A 24,450-nucleotide genomic window follows, 5' to 3' on the forward strand; every position below is an offset into this window, starting at 1 on the left:
AGGAGACTCAATTCCCTGCTGTGCCACAGACTCTCCCAGTGAGACTTTGGGCAACTGACATTTGTACAAAGGGTCTAACAACCCTGCCCTGCCTCTAGGGGTATTGTGAGGAGAAATACACCTGAAAAATATTGAAAAGTTCCATTCGTACAGGAAGAGGTGGGAGAGGGGTATGTAAGTACCTAAGATGGAGATGGGGGACTGTCTGGATCAGTGAGCCTTTTGCTTGTGGGCCCCTGGCGCCAATCCAGGCTAGGTCAGCATAGCCCTGAACGTCCGCCCATGTGAAGGCTATTTAATGCTCTCAACAGGATCTTTCGGCCTCTCACATACGATTGTGCTCAGGTATCGATGCGCAGTGCAGGAGGGCTACAGTCTTCTTCTCCATGGACAGACACCTACATCTTAAAACTGATCCTCGTGGCTGGGACAAACTGGCTCCGTGCTTGGAAGTCTTGGCCGTGAGGGCTGTACGGGCCATGGAGAGTGAGTTATCTGCTCACCTCAGGTTGGCTCTGGAGCACTCTGGCAGGGCATTGCTCGCTGTGGGGACGTGAAGGCCTCAGTGTCCAGGGCTGTCAATACAGCACTGTTCACATGTCCCACATTGATTTCCTGGTATAGAAAAGAGCTGTTTGTCTGCTTGGAGGAAGGAAAACAAAATCCTGGCTCCATCCCCACACAGGCAGGGCAGGCGAGGGTTCAAGGGGGGGAAGGGGCATTAAGAGAGCAGTCTTATGGGAATCAACGGGAGTTAGGAGTGCTAGTTCATTGTTGCCATGACAATGATTTATTTGTGTCATAGTATAAAGACAGGATGGCTTCAAAAGATTATAACCTTGTGTTCTAGCAAGACACAAGTGGATGAAATAAACAATTGGGAGTGGGGGTGGGTGCATGGAGAAGTTGTCAACAGGGAACAGTATAGGTGGCCAAAAGTTTGTCATCAAAACTTCATTTTGACAAAACTAGCTTTTGAAATACAATCACATTTTCCCAAACATAATACCATTTTCACCCAAATCATTCAGCTATCAAAAACTGGGGTGGGGGAAATCAGTTTGGGATTGTTTTGATAAAGAGTCTAATGAAAAACTTTTCCAGGGCAGAGTGAAGAGAAATCATTTCCTGACCTGCACTAGGAACAGTAACATAAGCTTTTGCAAACTCTGCACATAATCCAATTTGCCACATGGTCCAAATATTCCAAGTAATTTTGACACTATCAGCTGCAGTCTCCAAATACCCAAATCCTTATACAGCTAGACTTACAATTAGAGCTGGTTGAGAATTTTCAGCCAAAATGACAGAAAAGTTTACCAAAAAAAACCAGTTCAGGTCAAACAAAATGATTTGTTCCACCCAACACTAAATGTTTCATTTTGATTTTGAGCTTTTTCCCTGGAATTATTTTTAAATTAAATTCAAAAGAATCTCAAAATGAAAATCCCTTTTGAATAAGTAATGATTAATTAAAAACCTGTTGAAATTAAACATTGAGACTTTTGCAATTTGTGTTTGTTTTTTTGTTGACCAAAATAGTTTACATATATTAAAAAAATGCTTCCATCCAACTGAATTTGTTGGATTGGGTTGGAGGGGGGGGGGGGGGGGGGGTGGGGTGTGTGTGTGTGTGTGTGTGTGTGTGTGTGATTTCTTATTATCCTAATTTCCTTTAGGAATATTTCCCTAGCAAAAATAGCTCCTTTTGCACATTGCTCAGGCATGGAGCAACCACTCTGTTAAGCAGAGAGCTCTTTGCATAGTGAAAAATAACCATATGGACCATGTCATTTAAATAAGTAACTGCCTCACAATCCTTCACCCCATTAATAAACCATCTCAGCGACATGCTTCTGATTGGCAATGAGGTCAGCCCAGCCTTTCATTCAAATTACTCCCTGGAATTCGGCCACACAGCCTGTTTTATTTTATATCTCTCACCACAGAGATGCTGTCATCACAATGCCATCTTAGGAATACATCAGAAAATACCAGTTGCCATATGCCATGTAATATTTCAGAGCAGATGAAGGGATCCAACTTGGCACTGCATTTCCTCGGCTGATCAAATTGTCCCCATCTGTTTGTCCCTTGTGATAATAATGAAGAAGCTAGTTGGAAAAATCTCCTGTGTACGCTCTTCCTCTGTTTTCATTTTTAGGTCTAGTGCATTGCACTGAAGGCAACCGGTAAAAACATCACACCCAACCAGAAAACAACTACCTCACTTTCAGACACTCTTTACCCACATCTAAAGTCAATGGTTTTGCACTCAGTCCTCATTTTTCAAGGCATCTTCCCCAAGGCAAAACTCTCCTCTCTGCTAATGAAGCCAATACTCTTGGGGAAGGAAGGGAATTTATGACACAAATAGCCCAAAGTGGGTGGCCAGAGTCAACTCCAAGGGCCTGTACTCACATTAGCAGACAGTGCACTAGGTTGGGGATGGACAGAAGGACGGCAGAGAGGGAGTGCCCCTTTGGGGGCTACTTCAGCTAAGTAGGGGCAACCTCCCCTATATTACAAATCATGGGCGGCATGTGAACTGCTGGCTGAGAGAGTCTGTACCCTAGTCCTGCCTCTTCCACCAAGGCCCCACCCCTTCTGCACCCCCTGAAACACTCCACCTCGGCTCCAAACCCTAGCCCCAGCTTGGCTAGTGCCCACAGCCCCCCAGGCTCAGAGTGCCAGGAGGCAGAGGGTGTGGTACTGCCCAGGCCTGGGAAAGATGGCACCCTAGTTCCAGCCCCCATAGTCCAACAGCAGAGCCAAAGTGGAAGCCTGAGGATAGAGCGTGGGCAAGCCTCCCACGACCTCTCCTCTCCACCACCCATGGCCCCAATATCTTCCTGCCACTAAGGCCGAGCCAGATCACCACTGCTCCAAGCACAAGGGAAAACCCATTTAAATCTGAACCCTCCCTTGGAATGAAAGCTATTGCAGACTGTGTAGATAAGGGAGGCCGTGAGTACTTAAGAAGGGTTGAAAGCAAAAGCAATAAACCTCACAGGCATCCTAGCAATAAATATTTGGATACTTTCAAGGTAAGTCCATCTTAATTGAGCTATGTTTAGTTTTCTACAAGTCCAAGTAATAAGGTTTCTGATAAACAGAAACCACTCTATCTGGAGAGTTTGCACTTTATGTTAACACCAGCCACTGAGGGGTTTCCCAGGCTTTGCACAGATGCCTATAGGATACGAGTGCTTTGAGAAATTCACCATTTCTCCCCACTGCTATCTAGGGGGGGAAATTGCCATTGCTTCCCATTTTGCAGTTTCACCCCCAAGCACATTTTTGACAAAGTAATTTTCCCTTCACAGCAAAAACATGTACAGATGCAACTTTTCCCCCTTCTCATCTAGAAGCTCTTTTTTGTTCTAAAATGGACTAGAAAAAAGTCCAATTTTTGCTCCAATGTAGCTCCGAGGTCTCTATAAAAATTTTGCAAGCCCAGTTAACTTTTTGCAAAAATTAGCCCAGATAAATCTTAACAGGATGAGAGGAAAACGTAGTTTTTGGTTTTTATCATCAATATTTCATATGCCCTTAAGTGGACACGCACACAGACAGATGGACAGGATTCCCTTTTCAAACAACATTTCCATTTCTGAGATTGTAACCTTTCACTGACCTCTCACTCCAAAGATTAGCATGACATTAATATAGGAAAAGCAGATCAAAGCTGAAATGACACCAGTTACCTGTTCCGGTTTTTGTTCCTTTATGACTCTTGGGATCATACGCCTGATCAACTCCACCATCTTCCCTGGGGATACATGAAGCAATAATGTTTCATTATTTCCTGACATGAAACAAATTTCTATTTATTTCTTAAAAAAACAACCAAATAAATTGCTGTCTTTTTAAGCTCCCATTGTGAACTGGGGAAATGAGAAGACATAAAGCAGTGGAAATGATGAGAACATAATCACAGGTCCCTTTAATAGGTTGAATTTCCTCTTCAGTAACTGCTTTGCATATCTGCCAAGCAATAAAGTTCACAACATTTTTGAAGATACTGCCAGTGAATCAGGAAAGCAAATACTATGAAGCACTTTGAATTCGAATTCTGCATCACGTACAATTCCATTGAAAAACTCATTGAATATTTTTGGGCTAGAATTTTGCTCTCAGTCATCCTGGCAGAAATCTGGAGCAGTTCTACTGAAGTCAAAGGAGTTACCAAGGATTTGTACTGGGAGAATTGTGATGAAACTCAAAGCAGAAGGAGACTTTCAGGAAGAGTAAGCTGACTTGACCAGATTCTGATCTCAATTGCATTTGATGCAAAGCTAGAGCAATTCCAATGCTTTCAGTGGAGTTACTCCAGATTTATGGTGGTGTGATGAGATCAGTATGAAAGGTGATGGGCTCTCAATTATCCCAGTGTAGCTCCTACTGGAGCCCAGATCAATAATGAAAGCATAGTACAATCTGATAGCAGGGCGGTGGAAGCCATTGGTGGGGCTTGTCATTTTTGAACCTCAGGGAGGGGCCTAGCTTTTGTTTCTTTTTTTGAAACCCTTCACCTCTGTGAATTACCCTTTGTCACCCTGGGAGTCTGATCACTGAGGGTGTGTCTAGACTGCAGGGTTTTTCTCGGAACTGCCATTGCGATCTTTTGAAAGAAAATGGAAAGAACGGAGGGGTTTTTCTGACATTGGTAAACCTTATTCTACAAGGAAGAATGCCTCTTCCAAAAGAGCTCTTTCGGAAAAAGTTGTGTGTGGATGCGGAAGAGGGAGTTTTTTCGAAAGAAGAGGAAAGAGGAAAAAGCCCAGGTGCCCTGGTGCCCACTCCCTCCATAGTAATCACAGCTTACATGCGAGAGAGTGTCCATTCGGTGTGGATGCTCTCTTTTGAAAATGCAGATCGCTTTTTCGATGTGCTTTTGCAGCGTAGATGCTCTCTTTCAAAAGAAGTTTTTTCGGAAGATCTCTTCCAAAAAAGCTTCTTTCGAAAGAAGCCTGCCATCTAGACGTACCCTGGGTCTTCTAGCTCATGGCTTTAACTGAAAGAGCATCCTTCTCCACTGCCACTTAGCTAAGGGCCTACATATGGAATGGTCTGAGCACTCGCTTTAGAAGGTTTTGGCCATAGGCACAAACCCACAGAGATTAATAGAGCTGGATAAGGCTCATTTCACTGTGCAGTAAATTCTAGCTCGCTGTGGCTAGTTTCTTAACCCATTTGCTTTAATCTAAACCACAGGAATGTTCATCTCCCATTTTATGAGCTTTCCCAAAGATGCGTTGGGCTGGGACGGCAGGTCTATACGTTATCATTAGAATGAGTACAATCAGAGTCTAGTGATTATTAATCACCTGATCATATGACCCATTTAAACAAATTCTTATTAACCACAAGACATATATTTTGTTCCTGAACTCCAGAGATAAAGCCTGAAAGCAGATGGGAGAATTGCACTTGCAAATCAAAGCTGCTTGGGCTTTTCAAAATAAATTAAATCTGGTGGACAGTGCGTCCTTTAATCAAGCTTTTAAATAACTTTTGGTCCCTACCTGCCTCTTGCCATAGGTCTTGGTGCTGGGTGTGTTTTCTTGATGTTTCTACAGATTTTGTTGTTTAAAAATAACACAGCCAGAGTCTCAGCAAATGTAAACTGGCACGGTTGTGGGAAAGTGAGTGGAGTTACGTTGATTTTACCAGCCAACGATTGGGCCGTATTTTGTCCTTAGCCTAGATGCTCCCTTGGGAGTTCAGGGCCTAGATATCTTAAGATCTGGGGCTAAGTCCTTTTCATCCACGATTCTAAAAGCGTTTTCGTGGGATTGCTGATGGTGGCCCCTGTTCTGATATGTGACCACAAACAGTGGTTACATACCTATGAGGCACAATGTCTGTGAAAGGTGCTACACAGACACCTTTCTGAACGCCCCTCTGAACGCCCCTCTGAACGCCTTCCTCTTACAGGTAAGCAGACGCCCCACGAATGGACCCCTTCAGCGAGACTACTCTACTCGTGGGAGTAACCAATTAGCCAATGGGAATAAGGGATTCATAGGCTGGAGCAAAGTGAGTCAGGAGATCAGAATCTGGCTGCACGTGGAGGTCAGAGTTACTGCCTAGATGTTCTTATCCAGGTGAAATCAGAGCAAGGGTCACAAGTTCTATGGGCCCAGGGTGAATATTCCTGGCCTGGGACCCAGCTCCCCCAATCTGCCCCACCCCACCTACCACCCCAGCACACTCCCTCCGATGCATCCCCTGGCCTTGCCGGCTGTTCCCAGTGATTTGAAACAGCCCAGGGCACCTCCATTAGCAGCACCACAGGGATGAAGTGACTTCTGGCCACTTGCTCTACACGGCTGCTGGCACGTCCCTCAGCTCTGGGTGGGTGGGAGAGTCCCCACATGCTGCCCCCTCCCCAAGTGCCCCTACAGCCAATGGGAAGCAGTGGGGACGTGCCTGGGAGAGGAAACCCCTGGCTCCCCACACCTAGAAGCTGCTGCCAGAGGGGGGTGCCCCGATAAGCATTGCACCCCCACCCGCTACCAGAGCCTGCACCCTCAGCTCCTGCTGTAGCCGAGAGCCTGTACCCTAGACTCCCTTCTGCACCCAAACTCCCTCCTAGAGCCTGACCCCTCACCCATTCCTGCACCCAAATGCTGTCCCAGAGTCTGCACCCCATCCTGCATCCCAATCCCCTGCCTCAACCCAGAGTCTGCACCCAGTACCAAAACTCCCTTTCAGAGCCTTAGACAGGGTGGGGGGGAGGTCTAGTTTGACGGGGGAAGGGTTCAGGCTCTGGGTATTCTGGGCACCACCAAACTTTCTGCAAACCCACCACTCCTGAATAGAAACTTGGACCGACATCATTTTTTTTCTAATCATGCTGCTTAATGAATCGCTGGAAGGATCTCAGAGTGTGGGAGCAGTGTACGGACCCAGTCAGAATACTGGCTTGGAATTCATGACAGTGTCACTCTGGAAGAAACGGCTGGGGTGTGCATGGGTGGCCCTAGCAGCAGGATCTAGTCTGAAACATTCATATCTGGTGAAACCCACCCCTGCCCAAGACCCCGTGCACCACATGGTGCCCTATTTGGAGAGCATAAGCAATGCCCAGGCCTCCGCATTGGAGTGAACGTCACCCATTATGGGTCTGATCCCAAGACAAAGGAAGTCAGTGGAACAACTCCTATCAGTTTCAATGGTCTTTGGCTCAAACCTTAAGAGGGAATGTCACAGGGGATGAACTCGAAGTGATTTGTTTAAAAATCCAAGGAAATAGTCCCCGATTTATTTATTATTTTTAGTGCAGTATTTCCCCAGACCTGCTCAGGACATCTCAGAACAAGACATTTATTTTCACAGGCCAGGTGAGGCAAAACATTCTTTTTAAGAGCAGAAATATCCCAGCCTTCAGTGTGGGGAGGGGGGGATTAAAAGCAAGAAATACAGAAGAAAAAGCCATGGCAGCTGTTACTGGTGTAATATATGCAACTTTTACATCCTCTCTTCAGCTATGATCTTCGCTCATGATTGCTGTTTCCATTACCTAAGTAATGGCTTAAAAAGGAGAAAATGCATTTTTTTAGCATTTGGGGGGTGCTATTAAAATCATATATTAAATGCGATATGGGCAGGTTTAATTATAATTGATTCGATCCCTATAATTGATTTGATCCCATAGTAGCTTCTACTAGACATTCAGAATTAGCTTGGAATAATGACTGGTTTAATCCTGGGTAGTTGCTTGAATTGGTTTGCTCAGTACACCTGGACGTGCTGAAGGTCTGTGTGTAAGTGTTCTAAGAGTGTTAAAGTAGAACAGGAGATGATGTTAATGGCAAATGCAATAGAGATCTTTACTATTTCCTCCTCCCTCGAGCTGTGGCTAGCATGGAGGTATTTCCTTTGTAGGTCCAGGCAACATACACATATTAAAATCTGATTGATGACCTCTAACTATGTCGCCCTCAGTTTCTAGGGAGAGTAACATTTAGTATTTGGATAAGGAAGCGTCTTTTCAGTGTGATGGCAGCTCAGTGAATTACTCCAAAGAGAAAGACTGGCTGCCATTCACACGAAGGCCTCTTTGCACCATTCTGGCCGTGCAAAGGGACCGCACAGTGTGAGTACATTATGGTCACACCCACTTTAAGGCCCTTTCCGCACATCCTGAGTGGCATAAAGGGGCCTTAAGGTAAGTGAGAACTAGGCCCTGAGCAGTAGGCTGGTCAAAAAAAGTTCCATCAAAATTGCTTTTGGATCGAAAGTGAGGTTTGGGGGCAGGACAAAACTTTCCATGGGGAACGTATTTCTCTGAAGAACTGAACACAGGAAATCTGGAATATTTTGATGCAAAATCCTGCTGTGACTCCTGAGGGGAGTGATTGTTTGGGGGCTCCACACTCCCATTCTCCTCCCTAGGTCGGGCCTTCTGGCCAGACTGCTCCTCCCATGATGCACCAAAGCTAGGAGCTCCCAGGATGCCCCCTTTCCCTGCACCAACCGATGGCTTCGGCTAAGATATTTTGCTTTTTGATGCTTTGCAAGAAAAATTCAATATGTTCCACAAATGTCTTAGACCAAATTTTTCCTCCCCTCAAAATTTGTATTGTGAAAAAACCCTCCTATTTTCCAACCAGCTTCTACTCAGTGGCAAGGCATCTACAAATGGTAAATTCATCACTTAACCCTGGGGCTGGAGCACACAAAATCTACTAGGCTGGGCTGCTCTAGGCTCTGGTGTGGAAGGGAAATGTGGGAAGGGTCTTTCTCCTTCTCAGTTGGGCGCCATGTCAGTGAGGGGTTTTTGAGTGTGGCCCCCGACTGATTTTTCAGTGGCCCCTGAAGCAAAAAAGGTTCCCCACCCCTGCTGCAAATACTCACTGTGGGGGGTTGCAGGCCAGTGGCATACAGGAAATCAGACAGCCCCTTTTAGCCTTAACTAGCTCTGTTCTGGCAATGACAGGAATAGGCCTAGGGTGGCCACCGTCCTCTTTTATGCAGGCCAGTCCTGCTGGTTTTGCGACTTTGTCACCTAATGATGAGAAACAGGACGATTGATACCCTTTATCTTTCTCGTGAGACCAGAGGTGAAAGCAACCCAGCCAGGTGGGGGCCTCGGGTGCAGCTGTTCCCAGCTGGGCTGGCCTCCGGGCTTTCCTGTAGGCCGCCTTGCTAAGCAGCAGGTAGCCAGGCAGGTGAAAGGGGTGGGCTGTCTGGGGGTGTGCACGCCCACCCCCCCATCTGGAGCTGCCCCAGCCCTTAACTCCCCTCTCCCCAGCATCCTTTTGGGAGAGTGGGGGGACAGCAGCTGTTGTAGGGTTGCCAGGTGTCCGGTGTTCACCCGGACAGTCCGATATTTTCGGACTGAGATGTCGGGTATTTTCTGAATTTTTCCCTGGCCAGGAGGCAAAAATGCCGAGTACCTAGTAACCCTACAAACACTGAGCGACCAGCCTCCCCTCCCCCCCGAGCCTCCGATGGCCCCCAACACCTCCAGCCCCTCAACTCCAGCCCCCATGCTTACCTGGTTCCCCAAGGCTGCCGACACAAAATGGCTGCCGGCAAAAAGACCTAGGAGAAGCAATGCTTTCCCCTGGGTCTTAGTGCTCAACTGCTCCCCTGTTCCTATCACTGCACTCACTCTTAAAGGGGACATGCTGTTTTATTTTAATTTTATTATTAATTATTATTATTTGCTTAATAAATCATTGGCATCCTTTTTTTCCCCCCCTCAAAAACATTGGTCTCCGCCCTCCTTTTTTTCCCCCTGTGTTTTTTTTGGGGGGGGTCGGTATTTTTGTTTCAACCATCTAGCAAGCCTAGCTGCATGTAGAGAGTCTTCTTCCTTTTCCCCCATTGAGCAAGAAGAGAGTGCTCCTCTTGTGCCTTCCTCTTGCTCCTGGATGCAGAGGGGAGGGCAGGGCAGAGGAAGATGCAGCAGCCTGTGCACTCTCCCCCACCCCCCGCTCCCTCAGAGGAAGAAGAGCAGCAGTGACCCAGTATGTGAGGCAGCAGGCCCCCGCCCTCCTGAAATGGCACCCTTGTTTCCCCACACTCACCTCAATACCCTCCAGCCCTGACTCCTGAACCCCCCCTCCCTCAACACCCCCCCAGCCCTGACCCCTTCCAGCTGGTGTCTCACCTACTGTATCCTATTTATGTTAATAGTTTTGCAACTTTACATTAGGGCCCACATCCCTCCCAGATCACAGCATCCTCCCCTCTTGGTACTACCCTGCTGCAGTGCCCCCACACTCTGGGGTCCTCCCCCTCAGGGAACCCCCAAACCCATCTTGCCTTGGGACCCTAGGGACCCTACCACCAGTCATCATCTAGTCCCTTATCTAGGGGCAAACTGCAGTCTGACATGACCACTCATCATTGGCGGGGGAGGGACCTGCTGCCTCCCTCAGCTCTAATACCCTAAAGCCTTGAGAGCAAGGCCTCAGCCTGGGAGTTTGCCTGGCCAGAGCTCCCCAGCCCTGCCTGCCTTTCCCCAGCCCTGCTCAGCAAGCCTCTATATTCCCTGGTAGCCAGGTCCCTCCTGCTCAACAGCTAGGCAAGTACAGTCCTTGCCTGAAAGGACCCTAAGTAGAACTGTGCAGAACTCACAACATAGTCAGTCCTTGGTCTCTCTACTGTGTCTGCGAAGCAGAAGCTGTGAACAAGAGGGTATATGAGGGAGCACCTGCCCTGCACTTCCCTAAGAAGAGTTAAAACCAGCCCTGGGAGAGGGCGGAGATGATTGAGCCCACAGCTGAGGCAAATACAGCCAATTAGGGCCCAGCTGGGGCTGTATAAATAAGGGCTCCTGGGAACTCATTCATTCTTATTCTAGCTGTGGAGCAGGAGAGGCCTAGTTGCTAGGGAAGCTAGAGGTTTCCTGACAGAGAGTAGGGTTTAGGGGCAGGCAGGGAGGGTTGGGGAGCTCTGGCGAGCTCTGGCCAGGCAAATTCTCAGGCTGAGGCCTTACTCTCAAGGCCTGAGACTATTCAGGCTACAGGAAGGTAGCTGGCACAGCACTCATAGCTGTGCTGGAGGGGGGAAGCTTGTATTGCTATTACCTCTCTTACATCTTTCCTGTAAATAGATAAACTTGGTTTGCCAGCATAGAGTTCTTTGCAAAAATAATTTAAAAGGTGGAAATCACAGTGCTCTAATTAAAGTAGCAAAGCCTAGGTGTGCCTCTCCTGCATTACATTTAGGCCTGGCAAAGCCCAATTTTGTTCTATAATGGTGAGAGATAATATCAATATTTAAGAACAGAGAGAGTCAAGCCAATGGCCCTTCTTGCCCAGGGGCCTGTCTGCTGACAATAGGCAGTGCCAGGTGCTTCAGGGGCAATGAACAGAACAAGGCAATTTATTGGAGGCTACATCTACACTGCAGGCTTCTTGTGCAAAAACTGTCTTGTGCAAGAGGTCTTGTGTAAGAGTGTGTCCACAGTGCCATGGGCTTTTCCGCAAGAGCATCCATGGCAGTGTGGACGCTCTCTTGTACAAGAAAGCTCTGATGGCCATTTTGAGCTCTCCATTTTATGGGAAGTTGCCTGTCCATACTGCCATCTTGCGCAAGAGGGCTTATTCCGCGTGAGGAATGGAATAATTCTTGCGCAAGAAGCCCTCTGTTCTGATTCTGTACTGTAAATTTACTTGTGCAAGAATGTACATGCAGTGTAGATGCTCTGCAAGTTTTTGCACAAGAACAGCTGTTCTTGTGCAAGAAGCCTGCAGTATACGTGTAACCCTAGGCTATGTCTACACTGGCAGCTTTTTGGGCAAGAACTCTTTTGCGGAAGAGTTCTTGTGCAAAAACTCTTCTACAAGAGAGCGTCTACATTGCCATGTGCTTTTGCACAAGAGCATCCATGGCAGTGTAAACGCTCTCTTCCACAGGAAAGCTCTGATGTCCATTTTAACCATAGGGGCTTCTTGTGCAAGATATTCATATTGCCTGTCTACACTGCCCTCTTCTGGAAGAGCTCTTGCACAAGAGGGCTTATTCTTCATAGGGAGAGGAATAACTGTTCTGGAGGAAGCCCTGTTACAATGCTATACTGTAAATTTACTTCTGGAAGAATGCTCATGCAGTGTAGACAGCTGGCAAGTTTTTGTGGAAGAACAACTTTTCTTCCGCAAGAAGCTTCCAGTGTAGCTATAGATCTAGGCTGCGTCTAGACTGGCATGATTTTGTGGAAATTCTTTTAATGGAAAAGTTTTTCCTTTAAAAGTATTTCCGCAAAAGAGTGTCTAGATTGGCACGGATGCTTTTGCGCAAAAAGTGCTTTTGCGCAAAAAGTGCTTTTGCGCAAAAGCATCCGTGCCCAGCATAGACGCGCTTTTGCGCAAGAAAGCTCCGATGGCCATTTTAGCCATTGGGCTTTCTTGGGCAAAATATTAAGGTGCCTGTCTACACTGGCCCTCTTGCACAAGTATTCTTGTGCAAGAGAGCTTATCTGTGAGCGGGAGCGTCAAAGTATTTGCGCAAGAAGCACTGAATTCTTACATTAGAACATCAGTGCTGTTGCACAAATTCAAGTGGCCAGTGTAGACAGCTGGCAAGTTTTTGCACAGAAGCAGCTGCTTTTGCACAAAATCTTGCCAGTCTAGATGCACCCCTAGGGTTTAATCTACATCCGCTATGTTGTCATTTGAACCCATTGGCTTTTGTTCCACCCTCTGTGGCAAGAGAGAACAACCTTTTTCCATCTTGTTTAAGGCTGCCTTTCAAGTATTGGAATAACAGTATCACGTCCTTCCTTGATCTCCCCCTTTTCCAACCAAATATTCACAGTCCTTTCAGCCTTTGCTCATGGCTGCGTTCCATTCCTTTGATCATCTTTGTCACTTACCTCTGGACCCTTTCCAGATTCTTTACATCTGAAACTGGACACAGCATTCTAGCTTAGGCCTACCCAGCAGCAAGTAGAGTGAAATCATTTCTTCCCATGCCTCGGTTAATGAAACCTGAAATTGTTTGCTTTTTTTTTTTTCTACAACAGCACATTGTTGACTCAGTTATCCCCCTTATGCATTTGTGCATTTGGGTTTCTTCCCTAAGGGTACGTCTAGACTACATCCCTCTTTCAACAGCGGGATGTAAATTGGGCACTTGGAAATTGCAAATGAAGCCGGGATTTGAATTTCCTGTGCTTAATTTGATTAATTGTATCATGGCGCTCTTTTGAAAAAGCGCTATTTGGACAGGTTTACAGGTTCTTTCAAAAAAGCACCCCATTTTTTAAACAACCGCATCTAGACTGCGGTTTCAATTTTGAAATAGCACTTTTTTGAAAGAGCGCCATGACGCGATTATGCAAATGAAGCATGGGATATTTAAATCCCAGCTTCATTTGCAATTTTGAAGTGTCTAATTTACATCCCTCTGTTAAAAGAGGGATGTAGTCTAGACATACCTTGGCTGTGTCTAGACTGGCAAGTTTTTCCAAAAAATCAGCCGCTTTTCTGGAAAAACTTGCCAGCTGTCTACACTGGCCGCTTGAATTTCCGCAAAAGCACTGACTTCCTACTGTAAGAAATCAGTGCTTTTTGCGGAAATACTGTGCTGCTCCCATTCGGGCAAAAGTCCTTTTGCGCAAAACTTTTGCACAAAAGTGCCAGTGTAGACAGCTCAGATTTGTTTTGCGCAAAAAGCCCCGATCGCAAAAATGGCAATCGGGACTTGTTTGCAGAAAAGCGTCCATGCCAATCTAGACTCTCTTTTCCGCAAATGCTTTTAATGGAAAACTTTTCTGTTAAAAGCATTTCCGGAAAATCATGCCAGTCTAGACGTAGCCCTTAAGTATGAAGTGTTACATTTGCCTTTGTTGAATTTCATTTTGTTGCCTATAGCCCAGTTCTACAATTTATCAACACCATTTCAAATTTTAGCTCCATCCTCCAAAGTGTTGGCAACCCCCGCGTCCCCTCTTGGTTTTGTGTCATCTGCAGATTTGATCAGTATGTTCTCTAATCCTACATCCATTATAAATTAATAAAGATACTAAACCACATTAGACCCAGAATAGATTCCCGTGAAACCCCACATGAGACCTCCCTCTGATATGAAATCATTCCATTAGTTTTCTTTGGTTGTGGCAGTTTATGTATCTTGACTAACAGCCATTGGTGGACCTGTCCTTCATGAGCTTATCTAACTCCATTTTGAACCCAATTATACTTTTGGCTTCACAGCATTCACTGGCAATGAGTTCCATACGTTCACTTTGCGGTGTGTGAAGAAGTACTTCCTTGTTGGGTTTTTTAAAATATTCTTTCCTATTAATTTCATTAGGTGACCGCTAATTCTTGAGTTATGTAAAGGAATAATTAACACCTCCTTACTCACTTTCTCTACACTATTTGTGATTTTATAGACCTTTAGCTTATCTCCTATTAATAATCTCTTTTCTCATCTCAACCATCCTAGTCTTTTTAGTCTCTCTTCATAAAGAAATAATTCCATACCCCTAGTCATTTTTGTTGCCCTTCTCTACATCTTTTCCAATTCTGATACATGTCTTTTGAGAAGGGGTGACCAGAACGACATGCAATACTCAACGGCTATGTCTACACTGCCATGATTCTGTGGAAATGCTTTTAATGGAAAAGTTTTCCGTTAAAAGCATTTGCAGAAAAGAGCGACAAGATTGGCATGGACGCTTTTCCGCAAAAGCACTTTTTGCGGAAAAGTGTCCGTGCCAATCTAGACGCGCTTTTCCGCAAAAAAGCCCCGATCGCCATTTTCGCGATCGGGGCTTTTTTGCTCAAAAGAAATCTGAGCTGTCTACACTGGCCCTTTTGCAGAAAAGGACTTTTGCCCGAATGGGAGCAGCATAGTATTTCCGCAAGAAGCACTGATTTCTTACATGAGATCGTCAGTGTTCTTGCAGAAATTCAAGCGGCCAGTGTAGACAGCTGGCAAGGTTTTCTGCAAAAGCAGCTGCTTTTGTGGAAAAACTTGCCAGTCTAGACATAGCCAACGAGTGGCTGTACCATGGATTTATCTAGTGTCGCTATCTTTTTGCTTTGTTACCTATTCCTTTCCTAATGGATCCTAACAGTCTCTTAACTTTTTTGATTGCTGCTTTGCATGGAGCAATATTTTCAGAAAACTCTTCATGATGACTCTGGCATTTCTTTTGAGGATAACAACCAATTAGAATCATAGAACCATAGAGCTGGAAGAGACCTCAGAAGGCCATCAAGTCCAGCCCCCTGCCCAAGGCAGGAACAATCCCAATTAAATCAACCCAGTCAGGGCTTTGTCAAGCCGAGACTTAAACACCTCTAGGGATGGAGACTCCACTACTTCCCTAGGTAACCCATTCCAGTGCTTCACCACCCTCCTAGTGAAATAGTTTTTCCTAATATCCAACCTGGACCTCTCCCACTGCAACTTGAGACCATTGCTCCTTGTTCTGCCATCCATCACTACTGCCTTTCTCCATCCTATTTTGAAACCTCCCTTAAGGAAGTTGAAGGCTGCTATCAAATCCCCCCTCACTCTTCTCTTCTGCAGACTAAATAGACCCAACTTCCTCAGCCTCTCCACATAGGTCATATGCACCAGCCCCCTAATCATTTTGGTTGCCCTCCGCTGGACCCGCTCCAATGCATCCACATCCTTTCTGTAATTGGTGGCCCAGAACTGGACACAGTACACCAGATGTGACCTCACCAGAGCTGAATAAAGAGGAATAATCACATCTCTGGATCTACTGGCAATGCTCCTCTTAATGCAACCTAATATGCCATTTGTCGTCTTGGCTTCAAGATCACACTGTTCTCACTCAGTTTCTCATCTACTTTAATCCCCAGGTCCTTTTCTGCACAACTGCTATCTAGCCATTTGGTCCACAGCCTGTAACAATGATTGGGATTCTTCTGTTCTTGTTGAACCTCATCAGATTTCTTGTGGCCCAATCCTCCAATTTGTCCAAGTCACTCTGGACTCTATCTCTGTCCTTAAGCGTATCTACCTCTCCCCCTAGCTTAGTGTCATCCACAAACTTGCTGAGGGTGAAATCCATCCCCTCATCCAGGTCATTAATAAAGATGTCGAACAAAACTGGTCTCAGAAGCGAACCTTGGGGCACGCTGCTAGAAATCGACTGCCATTCTGACATCAAGCCATTGATTACTACCCGCTGGGCCTGACCTTCCAGCCAGCTTTCTATCCATCTTACCGTCCATTTATCCAATCCACATTCCCTTAACTTGCTGGCAAGAATATTGTGGGAGACCATATCAAAAGCCTTGCTAAAGTCAAGTTATATCACATCCACTGACTTTCCCATGTCCACAGAGCCAGTTATCTCATCATAGAAGCTAATCAGATTGGTCAAACACAACTTGCCCTTTATGAATCCATGCTGATTATTCCTGATCACCTTCCCCTCTTCCAAGTGCTTCAAAATGGATTCCTTGAGGATCCCCTCCGTGATTTTTCCAGGGACTGAGGTAAGACTGGGTCTATAGTTCCCTGGGTCGTCCATCTTCCCTTTCTTAAAGATGGGCACTACATTTGCCTTTTTCCAGTCATCCGGGATCTCTCCCGATCTCCATGACTTTTCAAAGATAATGGCCAAAGGCTCCTCAATGACATTTGCCAACCCCCTCAGTAACCTCGGATGTATTAAGTCCGGACCCAGGGATTTATGTACTTTTAAAAAGCTTTTTTAAATAGTTCCTAACCTGTTCTTTCCCCACCAAGGGCTGTCCACCTTAGTCCCATATTGCGTCACTTAGCGCAGTAGTCTGGGAGCTGACCTTGTCCGTGAAGACAGAGGCAAAGAAAGCATTGAGTACTTCAGCTTTCCCCACATCATCTGTCACTAGGTTACTGCCTTCATCCAGTTGGGCCCCCACACGCTCTCTGATCACCTTCTCCTTGCTAACATGCCTGTAGAAACCTTTCTTGTCATCCTTCACATCCCTTACGAGTCACTATTCCAGTTGTGCTTTTGCCTTCCTGATAACTCCCCTGCATTCTCGAGCTAGACATTTATACCCCTCCCTGGTCATCTGTCCAAGTTTCCACTTTTTGTAAGCTCCCTTTTTTTTGAGATGCCACCATTTTGTGTGTACAGTTGGAATTACATTTTCCAGTGTGCATTCATCTACATTGTATTTCAGCTGCCGTTTGGCTGCCCAGTCACCCAGTTTTGTGAGAGCCCTTTCTACTTCTTTGCAGTCAGCTTTGAACTTAATTATTATGAGTCATTTTGTATTCGCCACAAACTTCACCACCTCACTGTTCACCACCTCCTCTAGATCATTTACAAATATGTTGAACGGCATTGGCCCTGGTTCATGTCCTTGGGGGAACCTCATGGTTTACCTCTCTCCACTTTGAAAACTGACCATTTATTCTTTCCCTTTGTTTCCAGTTTTTGAATCCAGTTCCTCTAATTTCTGTGAGAGGATCTTCCCTCTCACAACGTGTCTGCATATTTTGCATAAGAGACTTTGGTATGGAACATTTTCAAGCGCTTTCCATCTTACCTGGAAACCCCCCTCCCCCCCCACACACACAGCTGTCCACACGCTTGTTGATCCCTTCAAGGAATTCTAATAGATTGGTGAAGCATGAGCTCCCTTTACAAAAGCCATGTTGACTCTTCTCCGATCTACTGTTCATTCATGGATCTGATATTTCTGTTCTTTATATAGCTTCAACGAATTTGCCTAGTACCGAAGTTAAGCTTACCAGCCTATAATTACCAGGACTGCCTCTGGAGACTTCTTTAGAAAAAAATGGCATTACATTAGCTATCCTCCAGTCATCTGGTGCTGAGGCTGATTTAAGCAATAGGTTACAAACCACAGTCAATAGTTCTGCAATTTCATATTTGCATCCTTCAGAACTCTTAGGGGAATACCATCTGGTCTTGATGTATTACTGTTTAATTTATAATTTTGTTCTAAAACCTGTTTCTATTGACATCTCAATCTAGGAGAGTTCCTCTTTTTAGGTAACAAATCTGAATGACTCAAGTATGAGAATCTTTCTCACATGCTGTGCAGTGAATACCAATGGAAAAAAGTGATATAGCTTCTTCGTAAGGACCTTGTCTACCGTTTCTTTAACAAAAATAAAGCTTAACATACACATCTATTTACATTTCCACAGTTCCTCAAATTATGGTGGAGGTGGTCAGCCAATAATTATTTAACATCAATAGATTTTCAAATACAAAAGGTTAAAGTTCTATAACAGTGAGCATAAATTGTCAATATCACACATCAAAATATACAGAGTAAATATCCTTAAATCAAACTCTAACAAGTTCTCAAGCAGCGGGTTTCTTGCTTTGCCAATCTGTGAATTTCAACTGGACTTTTTTTTTTGTTGGTGTCTGGAGGGTGAAATCAACATTTACCAATATAAAAAACAAATCCTCCCAAACCTAATTAAATTTTAGGCCTTCGTCTCTGTATGTAGTTTTGGCATGAACACTCCAAAGTGCACTGAGATTCACTTTAACAGCATCCTTCCAAATGTTCTGCCAGCCTGCTGCTTTGGGAGTGGTTGAATATACTGCTAATAGTTGGACAGCATGCAAGCTAGCACACAAATATATCTAAAAGCCACAACATGCTGGCAGGGATCTAGCCAGACAGCAGAGTAATTTTGAATGAATTTCTTCTTGTTCTAAAAAGATGCCCCAGGAGCAAGAAAAACACAATTGCAGAGCAATAAAAGAAAGCAAATAGCCCCCAAAAGATATTGACATTTTGAGCACAAGCTCTAATTCATTATTGAAGTATCTATTTTAATATCATGGCAGGAATACAATAATGACTCCCCTCATATTTTATGCCTATTTAGCATCTGCCTCGGTGTCCTGTCTCACGTTGAGTTTTATGTTGGTTTTTACTTTCCAGTTTCAATAAGGAGGCCTTTCCAACTCATGTTCCAAATCAAGACCCAAAATAAAGCCAGTCCAAGCAGGAAAGAGACCCTATAAATTATTGTCAGAAGGAGCCCAAGACCAAGAACAGATTAATGTTGGCTTGTTATTTATTACACACAAAGAAGGGCACATTACAGCCCTCAATTACTGTAGTGTAAATCCAAACTAACTCTCTATTGGCCTGTCCAATGGTGTGATTGATCACAGCATTTGGCATTGAAGCTACTAATGAGCCTGGTTATTCACTGTTTCCTGCAGGATTGGGTTAAATCTTTTCTGAGCCACCAGACCCTTGCAAGAGCAATACTGTGCCTAGATAGCTAGACCACAATTTTTGCTGTTATGTTTTGAGGTTTCAATACCATCCAGATATCAGCTGCCATGACCAAAAATTCAGCTCATTTTTATTTGGGTCTGGACTGGAAAAATGTACTTTCCAACATAGGTTTCTCTTATGCCAAAACATCAGATCTGTTCTGACTTTGTTCTGCCCAGTTGAATTCACGAGGGAATCTAGACCCTATTGTTTCAATACGGGGTGGGGATTTTGCAGGGTACATCCATGTTAACCAGAAGATGGAGAGAGATCACCCAGCTGTAATTCATTCAATCAGTATTTGAATACAAGTTTCCAGAGGCGAATGACTAGCTGATAAGTTCACTGCATCTCATTTAGCCCTTGAAAGTGTGATTAAGACAAATCCCAAAGATCATGCTCCCTTTTTGCCCAGAGAATTAACTCTGAGTGAGACCTCGAGAGTTTAGTCTGAGTGAGACATTCAGGACTTGACCCGTTATGAATAAACCAAACACATTAACATCCCTCCCATCATTAAAAACATTTGTATTTGCCACCTTGGTCTAATCTGGTACGGAATAGCAAGAGTGGGCAGTGTGGGTTTTCTCTGGTTTTTCAGCATTTCAGCAAACACCTGAACTTGCTATTGCAAAAAAAAAAATACAAAAATCTTTGTGGTGGGGTTGAGAGAAGTAGCCGTTAGTGGGGGAATGTGCCGTGGACTGCACGTCATTCTACCTTGAATTTATGAACTGCTATCCCTCCTTCCTGATGAAAGAGTCAACACAGAGGAATTAGATCACCAGGAAGCAGCTGCACAGCTACACAACAGAGTTCAGGAGAGAACAAACCTTCCAGCTTTCATCACTTCACCGCTACCTGGAGAAATCGGCTTGGATGGCAGGCAGAAGTATGTGCGGTAGTGGCCTTCAGTCAATGAAAACAGGTTTTCCGAGGAAACTGCCCGTGCTTAAAATAATACAAGAGGTGCAGCCAGAAATCAGGTAAGGTGGGAAGAAGTCCAAACTGTCAGCCAAATCCTGTTCATCCTGAAGTCACTGGGGCCCAGATCCTCAGAGGTTTCTAGGTGCTCAACTCCTATTGAAATCAATAGAATTTAGATGCCTAAATACTTTTGAGCAGCTGGAGCTGGGAGTTTTCCATTGATGGCATTGAGAGCTGGATTAGCATCATAGAATCCCAGGCAGGCAGAGACCTCAGGAATCATCCAGTCCAGCTCCCTGCCCAAAGCAGGACCAACCCCTACTCAACCATCCCAGCCAGGGCTTGAGCCTCCAAAGTGGTGAACTCCTTCTGGGTGACCTTCATCCCAGCCTGTGAGTGACGTCAGCTCTCACAAGAAGGCTACCAGAGAACATGGGCCGTGCCTTGTCCCTCTGCACAAAGTGGCTCCTACTCTCTGCCAATGCTGAGGACCATCACCCTCCTTCAGCAGAAGATGAGGCTGTTTAGTCTCTCTCGGGATTAGACCTTGTGCTAGTTAGTAGCCCAAGGCCTTTCCTGGAGTATAGAACTGAAGACTAAAAGGGAAGACAAAGCAGTCTAGAGCAGTTAATCAACTGCACAGGGAATCTCTATATGCTGTGATTGGTCTAAAAACTCCAGCATCTCTAGCGCCCCTGTGTGCACCAAGGAAATTGAATTGATAGGATCTTTCTGAGCTGGGATGGCCTTGTCACACAAGCGGCCCTGTGGCATCCTTACTCTTTGCAGACACATTCCAGATCCTTTGTAAACGTGTGATGTATTTGATTTATAGCCCACAACGAGAGCTCAGCAATGAAACCAAAGGCCAAGTTAGACTTGCCCATCTTCAGCTTGGTTTCCAAGCCAAAATCCAGGTCAGGCTCTGCAAGAGTTGGAAGGAAGCTGAGCCAAGTTCCAAGGGACTCTGAGGCAATTTGACATGAAAATCTCAGGGTTTCACACTCAAGCAAAACAGAATGTGAATATTCGTGTTCAATTTCCATTGGCCCAAATCCCTGTAAACGCAGCCCTTCAAATGCCACCTCAGTGTGTGTCAGAGCTGTGCGTGAGGTTCGTACCAAAACAATATTTGAGTCAAAAAATGCGGATTCAGCAACACTAAAACATTTCCCAAATTTGTGCTGCTTTTACCAAACTTTTTTGGTTGGAAAACAAAATTCTGAAAAGAATCAAAATAGCCTGTTTCAAAGTGTTTTGAGGTTTCAATTTGAAACGACTTTTCGTTTCCACATTTCCTCTCATTTTGGTTCTGTTCGTTTAAAAAATGAAAAATGCTCAGAATCGAAACAAGTTTTAGTTCAGGTAGAGAAAAAACATTTTTTCAACCCGATGCTCTAGAAATATTGAAAAATGTGGTTTTGGTTTGAATTAATCACACAGCTCTAGTTTCAGTGGCCCTGGGGCTGCAGTGGCAGCACTATAGAATCCTAGGGCTCGAAGGGACCTCGAGAGTCATCGAGTCCAGTCCCCTGCCCTCACGGCAGGACCAAATGCTGTCTAGACCATCTGTCACAGATCCTCCCCCTTCCTCCGCCAAACTCATGTGGGAATGGGTCCTCGTGTTTACTGCACGGAGGCCCCACTCCCTAGCTTTGCTCTAGGCTTGCGCTCTGAGGGGGGGTTAGGTCGAGGTCTACGCCAACTTATTTGGGAGAGACCAACCTACCGCCCAGCAAGCCGTCCGCTTCCCCACGGTTGGGGGAGAGTCCCCGTAATCGGGGATGGGGAGGACCTGGCCCCCGTCGGGGGGTTACTCACGGCCCCTCCAGGTCTGTTGGAAGTGCCACTCAAGGGGCCGGCATCTTGGGCTGTCTTGCCTTTGGGTCCAGTGCACGTCCTGGGGTCTGGACCGCTCTTCCACTGGCGTCCCAGTCCTTCGCCTCCTAGCGACCTCCCTGGCCGCCTCTGCCGACTCGGCACCCCGGGTCGCCCTGCCGCAGCGCCTGCCGCTCGTCTCTGCGCTCTCAGTGTTGGGGGCCACTTTGCCCGCCGCCAGCCATCTGCGGCTACTTGTTGGGGTGCCCGGACCTGCTCTGTGCTCCCAGCTGCTTCCGCCGCCGCTGCCCAGGTTCTCCGCCGGCTTCCTCCTTCGGCCAGCATCCGCGCTCATCCGCAGGGACACCCTGGCTGTCTCCCTGCTCCCAGCCGCCCCCACCGTGGTCCTTCCCCAGCCGGCATCTGCGGTCACTCCCTGGGACGCCCCGGCTGGCCCCACGCTTTCCGCAGCTTCTGCCTCCGACCAGCTGGTCCGGACGCTTTTTAAATGTGGCGGGCGGACCTGGGTGCATGCGCCGCACTGCTGGGGGAGCGAGCCGGTCTCCGCTCTCTTCCCCCGGCTCTCGGGGTTGTCTGCGGGCGCACCCAGGGACGGGGGCACCCCGTCACACCATCCCTGATAGACATTTATCTAACCCACTCTTAAATATCTCCAGAGATGGAGATTCCACAACCTCCCTGGGCAATTTACTCCAGTGTTTCACCACCCTGACAGGTAGGAACTTTTTCCTAATGTCCAACCTAAACCTCCCTTGCTGCAGTTTAAGCCCATTGCTTCTTGTTCTATCCCCAGAGGCCAAGATGAACAAGTTTTCTCCCTCCTCCCTGTGACACCCTTATGACGAGTCCAGCCCCCTGCCCGAAGCAGGACCAACTCCAACTCAATCAGCCCAGCCAGGGCTTGGTCAAGCCAGCACTTAAAAACCTCTAGGGATGGAGGTTCCACCCCCTCCCTAGGGAACCCATCCCAGTGCTTCACCGCCCTCCCAGGGAAATAGTTTTTCCTAATATCCACCCTAGACCTTCCTCACTGTAACTTGAGACCATTGCTCCTCGTTCTGCCACCACTGAGAACAGCCTCTCTCCAGCCTCTTTGGAAACCCCCCGCTCCCCACTTCAGTACTTATAGAATCAGAGAATCCTCAGGAATCATCGAGTCCAGCCCCTGCCCAAAGCAGGACCAACCCAACTCAATCCTCCCAGCCAGGGCTTTGTCAAGCCGGGACTTAAAACCTCTAGGGATGGAGATTTCACCCCCTCCCTAGGGAACCCAGCCCAGTGCTTCCCCACCCTCCTAGGGAAATAGTTTTTCCTATTATTTAACCTGAGACCTTTATCTGCAGCTCTGCAACCTGGCTCCATGTTTGGAAGATTGCTACTCCCCAGCCCAGTGTAGGTTCACTGTGATGCCGTTTTCAGAAGTTAGAATTTGGCTCTGACTAGCCCAACTGTCAGCAGGAATGGACAGCTTGTGTCTTAAATGACTTGGTTGCTCTGTGGTTTCATTTGTGCCACTGTCTCAGACAGATTTCCCTGCTCCCAGAGCGCCTATAGGTTGCCTGCTCATGTGGCATACATTTCTGACCTATGTCTTACACTGCCATACTTAAAAGGCATCAGATCAAAGGGAAAAGGCACAGGCTGCTACCCTTTTGTCTACTGGAATAATTCTACCTATGAGCAAAGCAAGGTTTCCAGTTTGTGAAGACCCAAGGGGGAATTGTTGCAAGGCACATAATCAGTTTTGCCACCATATTCCTTAGTTCCTGAAAAAAATAAACACAAGGATAAGACTGAATCGCACCCCTTACTCTCCATCAGCTCAAATCTTATTTCCTTTTCAGAGTCCTTGTTGTTGCATAAACGTAGAAGAAACCCAGCACAGAATCCTCTTCAGCTCTAGTAGGAAGTATTCATATAAGGCACAGACTGAGTACTTGCCGAGGTATTTTATTGCTTCTGTAAGCATCTCATGTCCATTTCCCAGTGGAGCTAAGATTTCACTGAAAAGCACAAAGGGGTGGGTGATGAGTTGTAACCATCATTACAACTATATCCAGGCATTAAGTCTTAAAAGTTAGGTCTCAAGCTCTCCAAAGTTTAGAGCACCAGGATTTGGGGTTCACCTACTATCAAGAGAGGGGACCTTTCGCACAATTTGGTTCAAGGTTGGAGCTCGCATTGTGAACCCCTCCAAAGATCAGAAATGTCGAAATTCAGGATTTCAGAATATCTTTAACTCTGGGAGCCAAACATTTCTTTTGGAAATCTCCATTTTTTAGTCATGTCCTTCACTCAATTTCCATAGAGCATATGTCCACATGTCAAATCACACCCACACCCAGTGATAAGGACAGACATTTTTGCTTGTTCATCAAGAGTAACAGATTTCCTCAAGTCTGTTCTCACTGCCTAGAGAAAAGTAATCTACCATGTGTGGACTTTGCTAGGGGTGAGCAAACCAGCA

The 24,450-nt window shown here is 46.0% G+C and overlaps 1 long non-coding RNA gene across 1 annotated transcript; it reads right to left on the reverse strand.

Moving 5' to 3' along the window:
* Positions 1-1,833: 1,833 nt before the first annotated feature.
* Positions 1,834-9,006, reverse strand: LOC142819123 (uncharacterized). Its single transcript, XR_012896873.2, has 3 exons — positions 8,866-9,006; positions 3,708-3,772; positions 1,834-2,093 (listed from the first exon to the last, which is right to left on the reverse strand). It is a non-coding gene; the product is annotated as an uncharacterized LOC142819123 (long non-coding RNA).
* Positions 9,007-24,450: the final 15,444 nt, after the last annotated feature.

This window comes from Pelodiscus sinensis, chromosome 20 (assembly GCF_052426305.1).
Source record: "Pelodiscus sinensis isolate ZL-2025 chromosome 20, ASM5242630v1, whole genome shotgun sequence".
Lineage (NCBI taxonomy): Eukaryota > Metazoa > Chordata > Testudines > Trionychidae > Pelodiscus > Pelodiscus sinensis.